Here is a 9,201-nt window from a genome sequence, read left to right on the forward strand (position 1 = left end):
ATGTAAGGAAAAAATTATTTAAGAACTCTTTAACTTGATGAAATTCCAAAACTTGGTCAGTTCATATCACACTAGTGTCTCAGAAATGTTTTCAGAAAAAGTTACAAGCGGGGCCCTTGGTCAGAAAAATTCCCCCATAGTTTTGTTTATTAAGTGCTTAGGTTTAAACAGCCTACAAAGTAGTTAAGCCCTAATAAGTTAATAGCTGTTTGAATAGCTATTGATAACTCAATATCTGCCTTTTTAATAATATATATAAACTATAGAAAAATAACATTTACTCTATTAGTTATCTATTGCTGCATAACAAATTACACCTAAAATGCAATGGCCTAAACAACAAGCATTCACTATCTCACTCTTCCTGTGGAGCTGGAATCAGTGAGGGGCGTACCACCTGGTTATGGCTCAGTGTCTCTCACGAGACATAGTCAAGGTGTCAGTTGGAGCTGTAGTTACCTGAAGGCTTGACCAGAGCTGGAGAATCCACTTCTGAGGAGGCTCATATACATGGTTGCGGACAGGAGGTCTCCATTCCTCTCTGGCTGTTGGAAAAAGGCTTTAGTTCCTTGCCACATGAACATCTCCATAAGACTGCTTGAGTATCTTCACAACACCAAGAGTAAGTGATCCAAGAGAGAGAACAAGAGGGGTGTCACCATTCTTTCATGACCCAGACTTGGAAGTCACATGCCATCACTTCTGCCATATTCTATTTGTGAGAAGCTGGTTACTAAGTCTAGTCCATGCTCAAGGACAAAGAATTAATCCACCTCTTGAAGGGAAGTATAACAAATAACTTGTGGATGCATTTTAAAACCACTACACTTACTGATAACATATGTATGCCTGTTGGGTACTACACACTCAAACTTTAGAATTAGATGAGACGCCATCACCTTCCTTTTCTGTTCCACATTGATTTTCATGTAGTACTTGTATTTTTTCATAGAAACCACTGAAAATCCAGCTTCTCGAAGGTAATTCTTCCATAACAACAATGTAGCATGATCTAATGTCAAAACCATAAGCTACCTTGCACCAGCAGGTCATGTGATATCCAACAGTTGTTGTGTTCCCTCAAATGTTTAAAATATCTCACATCACCCCTATGAGTTAGTTCACTGCATCACCTAGGGGTGACTCAGCGTACTATTTGGAAACTATAGGCTTCATAAGCTTTTTCTAAGAGATAAAAATTAAGGTTTAAAGTATGTTTACACAAGTCTTTTTAGAAATTTATCAATAGTTTCTCTAGCATTCACATTTCAGGGAGCTAATAAAAGAAAAATGAGGGCAGTACTTTTTTCATGGTATTAAAATAAGACACAGCATTTATTTCACAGTAAATATTTGTCAAATGTAAAAATATTCTTAGGGCAGGATATTTTCCTCTACCTATTTTAATCAAACAGCTGGATTTGAAGTAAAAGCAATCCAAGAATGAAAAAATGGTCAGTTTGGATGAGCCCGGACCCGACATCTTGGGAATGAGAATGCCGTCTTGACCAGAAGAAGGAAGAAAAATGCGACAAAATGAAGCCTCAGTGGCTGAGAGATTTCAAACCGTCAAAAGGTTATCCTGGAGTTTATTTTATGTATTATATAGACATCCCTTTATGATTTATAGTGTATTGGAGTGGCTGGAGAGAAGTACCTAAAACTGTTGAACTGTGTTAATGTAGCCTTGATTCTTGAAGAAAACTGTGTAAGTTATAGCTTTTACAATGTGATCATGAAAACCATGTGTCTGATGCTCCTTTTAACCAAGGTATGGACAAATGAGTAAAAACAATAAAGATAAAATGTAAATAAATAATAGGGAGAGATAAAGGGTAAAAATTGGGAGAATTGAAATAACTGTGGGTCAATGAGGGAGGGATAAGGGGTATGGAATGCATGAGTTCTTTTTTTTTCTTTTTTATTTCTTTTTCTGGAGTGATGCAAATGTTCTTAAAATGATGATGGTGATGAATACACAACTACTTGATAGTATTGAGAACTATTGTTTGTATAATATGATTGGACTGTACATAGTGTGGATATTTCTCAATAAAATTTTTTTTTGAATGTTCAGTTTGAAAAAAGAAATCAGTGTCCAAGAAATAATTTTCCCTTTTTATTAAAAAAAAAATTGTACTATTTATTTTCCTTTCCAAATATAATGATATTTAAAAAAAATAGAATGGTATTTTCAGTGTTGGGCTGGAGCCTACGCCAAATGATTACATGGTAATTCTACCTCGTCAGTCACAGGAAATTAAATCTTCAATAAAAAGAAAGCTTAGGTCATGAAAAGTTCTTCCTGCTAATGTAGCAGTTAACGCACATTTCTCTCTGCTTCTTCCTGCAAGCCCACTAAAACCACAAAAATGATTTTTTTAAAGGCACAATCCCACAAAAACAGAACAGAAGAGGTCATTTCAGCAAACTCATACTGTCCACAAAATATCGGAACACGGAAAACTGATAGCCTAATGATAAATGACTCAGGTTAGAGCTTTGTCAAGCACCAAAAGAAGAAAAAAAGCCAATTAGAAGCAAGCTGATTATGCCACAGAAATGCAGAAATTGCCATGGAGGAACCAGGAGCATCCAAATATACTGGATCTGAAAGTAGTCCTGAGAATGGGAGAATCTGTTGAACATCTGATTAAAGAATTAAAAGAACTTTAATCTCCTTCCACTGACCATGCAGCCAAAAATCTCACATGTCACAGGAAAAAGTGAATTTCCTACTAATGAGATGTTCAATAATTCTACTTTCCAAAGAATGGGTTTTTCCAGTACTACACCCTAAGAAAGCTGACTTCCAGGCTTATGCTCCATTAGGTGAGATGCTGGAGAAGTCCTGTGGGGAAAACACCTAAGCATTATAAATATTGACAATCAGTTCCTGCCTGATCATCCTTCAATAAAACTTGCCACTGGATAAGTTTCACCCATTAATATACCTTCCAATCAGCATTTTAGTACCTAATTCTTTTTAAAAATAATTTATTTTGAAATAATTTAAAACTTACATAAGAATTGCCAGATCGGTACAATGAACTCCTACATACAGTTCATTCAGAGTCTCCAATGTCAACATTTTACTAAATATGCTAACTCTTTATGTGTTGGGGAGGGGAGCCCTAGGGGCAGGATGGAGATAGCATGAGAGGGGAATTGTACACCTAATCATTCATTAGATTCTGAACCTTTTAAGAGCAAGCTTCAGACATGATATCCCATCACCCCTAAACACTCCAGTGTGTATTTCCCAAAAACAAGGACACTCTTCTGCATAACTGACCTAACAATCTTCCAAATAAGGAAATCGAAATTGCTAGAACATTGGCACACCACTACTATTCAAACAAGAGACTCCAATCATATTTTTCCAACTGCCCAGCATTGTCTCTCTTTGCTTTCTGGTCCAAGATCCTAGCCAAGAATATGTGCTACGTTTAATTCTTATATCTCTTCAGACCCTTTCAACCTGGAACATTCCTTATATATCTCTATCTTTCATATCGTTAACAGTATCAGAAGGATACAGGCATCACATATGATAGGATGACCTTCATGATGCTTCTCAGGGCCAGACTCAGGTTATGAGTCCTTGACAGGAATACCATGGGAATGATGCTGTGCTTTCCTCAGTGCATTACATCAAGAGGCACAAATGTAGTACAGAAGGAAAAAAGAAGCACTAATTCTGAAATACTAAGAAGGAAATACAAGAAAGGAAATAAAATCAGAGTTCACTATTGTCAGGAACTGGAAAGGAACTGAGATTCCACCCTACATGCAAGCTAACAAGCTATCCTGCCACAGTTTCAAGGATGCTGGCAGAAGATATGAGACTCCTGGGTCAGAGGCAAAGGATATTATTACTTGCAGCACAGCAAGCAGAATGAGCTTCATGGTTGCTCTGGTTCTCCTTGCCCCCCCCAAGTCCCAGGAGGGTGACAAAGAATGTCCCACATAGATACTGCACACACAGAGGGTTCACATCACAGCCAAGCTTAGAAAACTGCAGTCTTTTATAATGGGCCACAGCAAACCTCCATGATCTTTGCCCCAAAGGAGGACATTATCCTTGTTGTACTGGATAGCAAACAAACTTGTCATCCACACTGGAGGGAGACAGTAACTCAGTTTTCCAAAGCTGTTTATTATACATTCATCCTTGAAGTGGCTCACATAATATGTGAAAAAATGCAAGAAAACCATCAAGATTGTCTCCCTAAAACTATACGATGCAGTGAAACTGCTATTGCATGTGAGGAGCTATGCTCAAAAGGAAACCATCAGCACTACCACAACAACAACAGAGGTAAATAATGGGTTGAGGGACAAGAGTTAAGAGGAGGTTTTGATTTCGTTTTTGGTGAGGATGAGCTTATTGGTTTTCTTTCTCTTGAGAACAATGAAATTATTTAAAATTGAAAGTGTTGATGGACAGTGGACTTTGGGCCCTCTACATGATGCTTGATGCAGGTGGCTGAAGGATGCACTGATGGAGAAGTAGATTGGCAAATGGTGGTGTATACTTATGAATGAAGGGTCTGTTGCTACAAAAAGGAACAAAGTCATGAGGCATGCAACGATGTGAATGAACATGTGGGACATTTGGTGAGACAAAATAAGCCAGAAACAAAAAAGCAACAATGGTACGGTCACCTTTAGAAAATGCTTATAAGAAAACAGAGGCCTAGATTGTAAGCTTTTAGAGCAGACACATTAAGTCCAGAGTAGTGATTATTATTTTTGGATTTTGAGAGGCTATTTTATATATATAACCTGATATTTAGAGATAAGAATGAGCCAAACAGGTTGGCATTAAAGTAATTCAGAACATAGGCATTGTCTATATTTTAGAACCACACATACTCTTTGAGACCAATGGAAAAAAGTTTATTTGATCTGGAACTGAAATTTTCTGTAGTGCATAATCTTATTCAACCTATCCATATAGCTCATTTGAACAATTGAAACACAAGGAGCACAGCATAAGAAAGAGGTCCTTTAATCCTGTGTAGATTATTGTGTGCCTGGAAACACCCAAGAGTATATTAAGCAGGTAATTTAAAAGTATTGGCAAAATCCCTTGAGGGAGGGAAGAAAGAATATGGACCTATTAAACCTTACCATCATGGAATCCCCTGATACCATGTCAAACTTTACGGACACCCAAATCAGTAGGCCATGCCCTCGATCATGAGGCTTACTCTTGTGAAGCTTATGTAGGTACTGGAGAAGATTAGACTACCTATAGGCACACCTGAAAGTTACTTCTGGAGGACCTCTGTTTCTCTAAGCCCAATTCTGCAGTGAAATCATTGTCTTGCCTACTATGTGGGACATGACATCCAGGGGTGAGAGTCTCCCTGGTGATACGGGAGATGACTCCCAGGGATGAGTCCAGATCTGGCACCATGGGATCAACAATTCCATCCTAACCAAATGAGGGAAAAGAAGTGTAATTAATAAAGTATCAGTGGCAGAGAGAGTTCAAATAGAGTCAAGCTCTTATGCAAGCTTCAGGTAGACTTTACTACCTATCATAACCTACCAACCCCCAACCAAGACCATTCCAGCCAATCCTAAAGAACACCTAGGGCAATATATAAGATTCCATTAGTGTTCCAAGCACTAGTGTAACTTTCCAGAAACCTGCAAACCCCAGATGGGTCCCTGGTCCAGATAAGTCCTGAAACCTAGCCCAGCCTTTCCAAAACATTAGATAATTCCATCTCCCTACCCCATATTAGTGACAGACCCTTCCAATATGAGAAATTTTAAATGGCCATAGCCCAAACACCCCTAAAGAAAGGGATGGAAAGATCAAAGGTGATGGTGGAGTTACACAGAGAAGATAGGATTTAACAAATTAACATATATGCTGAATCATTATGTTGAATCTCTTTTAGTCTCCAGTATTTTAGAGCAGCTAGAAGTAAAAACCTAAAATTGTGAAATTGTAATCCCTGTCAAAGTCTGAAATATGTTCTACAACTAATTGTGGTGCTGTGCTTTGGAATTTATAGCATTTTTGTACATATGGTTTTTTTCCACAAAAAAAGAAGGGAAAAAAGTCGATTGTGATGATAAAAAAAATATTTAAGCCCTCTAGCCTCCTACATTCTGGAGCAGCTAGAAAGAAAAACGAGAGGAATGTGTGGTAGCTCATGACAAACTCTGGGATCTGTCCTGTAACCACTTGTTGAAAAGTGCTTTGAAAGCTGTTGTTTTTTTTATTTCTTTGCTTTGTATATATGTTATACAATACAACAAAAAAAAGTTTAAAAAAATACACTGGGGACTAGAAGAAATATCATATAGTAATTTAGCAGTCATATTCATTTATTAAATCCTATTTTCTCTGTTATAACTCCTCCTTCTCTTTTGATCCTTCCCCCAATTTATAGGGATCTTTAGACAATGTCCATTCTGACTTCATCAGGTTGAGAAGGCGTGTCAACACTAAAGGATGGGGGATGTATTTAGTTGATAATCTTAGAGAGGCTGGTCCTTCTGGACTTCAGGATCTGTCTGCCCTAGGAACCTTCTGAAAATTATAGGTTCCAGGAAAGCAAACAGTGCATGAAACTTTTACAGAACCTCAGTTTGAGCCCTAGGTGTTCTTAGAAGTTAACAGGACTGGTTGGGGTTTACCAAACCGTGGCAATTAGCACTATCCAACTGAAACTTGCATAAGAGTAGCTTCCACAATGGCCTCTTGACTCTATTTGAACTCTCTTAACCATTGATGCCTTATTTTATTTCACTTCTTTTCCCCCTTTTGGTCAGGAAGGCATTGTGGGTACCAGGACCAGACACATTCCTGGGAGTCATGTCCCACATTGTCAAGGAGAGTTTCACCCAGGAAACTCATTTCTTGAAATGGGGGCTTCTAAAGGGCAGAACGCCAGTCCTCTTATGTTAAAGAACAGATATTCATGGGAAGTTTATATGACAATCTCCTCAGGCCTGATAGATATGATTGGATTTAACTCTAGCATTCGCTGGGTATCAATGACTATGTGCCCTTCTCAAAGGATGTTGGGGAGACAGAGAATGAACTCATTGTGGTATGATGTCAGAAATAACTTGTCCAGCTGCTCTGCTCTGGGCAATATTCACAATAAGAGAAGTATGACTTTATCCAGCCTCCAGGCTGTTAACTCTCAAGAGCCCATTCATCCATGCTAGACATTATGGACAAGAGCAGAGGTGCAGGTGGGGTAAGGAAAAAAGATAGTGGAAAAATATAGAAGACTAATATATTTAAATTTCAAGAAGGGTCAACTCATTATCTCACTGAATCTTTTCCTCCACATGTAGGTCTACTGAACTAAAAATTTATTAAATTAATTAGTTAATTTAAAACATTCAGAAGTGTTTAAAGTAGAAATGAAAGTTCCCAGTGCCAGTCATCATTCCCTAGTACCACCCCACAGAAATAGCCATTTTTAACACATTGGACTATTTCCTTCCAGATTTTTTCTACAGAAATACAAAATGTATGCCCATATATGCATGCTTATATTGACATTTTTAATCTAAATAATAACATGCTACATACATTATTTTAGCTCTTGTTCACTTCATTTAAATAACTGCAAGATTGTTCTACCTGTATATAAGATCTACCTACTTTCTTTTCTCCTTCTAGTGGCTATATAGTTTTCATGATATACCATAACTTACTTAATTTCCAATTGGTGAATATTTAATTTGTGTCCAGTTTTCCCTATTATAAACAGCATTACAATAAGCACCCCTGTGAATCCATCTTTGTGCTCTTATGTGAATATTTCTGGAAGATAAATTCCTCCAGGAAGAATCTGTGTGAATTGGCATATAGAGTTTCAATATGGCAGTGCCATATAGTCTTTGTGACAATATTGTGATGTTGATAATATCACCCCCACTTTAATGACAAGGAAATTGAGAATCAGAATGTCTAGTACTTTCACCCAAGTTCAGGCAGATATTGGGTACCAGAGCTAAAATTCCTGTTGCTCTGAATACAAGTCCAAGTGTTGTTCAAGCATACAACTGCAGGAGCAGCAAGGGGAGAATGGAGCCTTCTGGAACAAGCAGCAGTAGATACAATTGAACAACCCCAAAGAAATCAAGGGTGATTACCAGGAGTAACCAGTCTGTAGATCTCCAGACTTTTGCCTTCTGCAAAGATAAGCACAGTCTAGGATGGTTTTGCAGAGAAAGCAAAGAAAAGAGGATTTGGCATCCCACTGAACCAAAGTAGCCCTAGCCACTCCATTGGCCAAATGGGAACAAGTTCTGGAAGGAGCAGGTGGACTTTTTATTGTGGTGACAATCTGGTATAGCCAATTCTTCAGTGGGAACAACAAAAAAAATCACTGAGTTACAGAAGAACTTGGAGGCTATTGCAAGTAAAATGTGAACCCTAAGGACTTTACTATATACCAAACAAAGAAACTGACCACATACTAACTACTGAAGTATAAACATAACATATAAACCTATATATACACAAGCACAGAGCATTAATTATATCTCACAAAAAGGGGTTTGGTTTTAAAACATGTCTATTCAAATATTCATCTTTTATGAGCTAAAAAAATTATTTTTCTCTCCCTCTCTCTCTCTCTCTCTCTTTCTCTCTCTGTCTTTCCTATAATTAAGTGCCATTTATTGAAGACTCATACTTCACAGCCACAATGCTAGGGACTTTCCCATATAATATATCTTCCTTTCATCTTTGCAATGAAGTTGTTTTCTTTCCCTTAAAAAAAATGGAGGAAAAAAAGAAAAAAATTAGAGAAGTTATGGGTTTACAGAACAACTGTGCATAAAATACAAGGAAAATATGGAACACATCATGAGTCTGTGTGTCATCCTGTACAAGGGTCATGCTAATCTTCTCTGTATTGTTCCATTTCTTAGTGTATGTGCTGCCAAGGTGGGCACAAAGTTGTTTCCGTTAATGTAAAAGAAAATCTATCTATAAATATACAACCAGAAACTAGCAAATATCTGCAGAACACCTTTAGTAAAATGAGGAGATCAAAATAAATAAAAAGAAAAAAAACTCAGAGAAAATAGAAACTCTGCAGGACAAAGAAAACAAAAAAGAGATCAGTTTAATAATGGGAGAATTAAGATAAATTGCATATGTGAAAATAAAAACCATATTTTAAAAAAGAATATTCTGGAAAGAAACAA

General features: G+C 37.3%; 1 non-coding gene across 1 annotated transcript; it reads right to left on the reverse strand.

Moving 5' to 3' along the window:
* Positions 1–8,839: 8,839 nt before the first annotated feature.
* LOC143648978 (U6 spliceosomal RNA) lies at positions 8,840–8,946 on the reverse strand. The gene has a single exon (XR_013158868.1). It is a non-coding gene; the product is annotated as a U6 spliceosomal RNA (small nuclear RNA).
* Between the last annotated feature and the right edge of the window lie 255 nt (positions 8,947–9,201).

The sequence above is a fragment of the Tamandua tetradactyla genome, chromosome 10, assembly GCF_023851605.1.
Source record: "Tamandua tetradactyla isolate mTamTet1 chromosome 10, mTamTet1.pri, whole genome shotgun sequence".
Classification (NCBI taxonomy): Eukaryota; Metazoa; Chordata; class Mammalia; order Pilosa; family Myrmecophagidae; genus Tamandua; species Tamandua tetradactyla.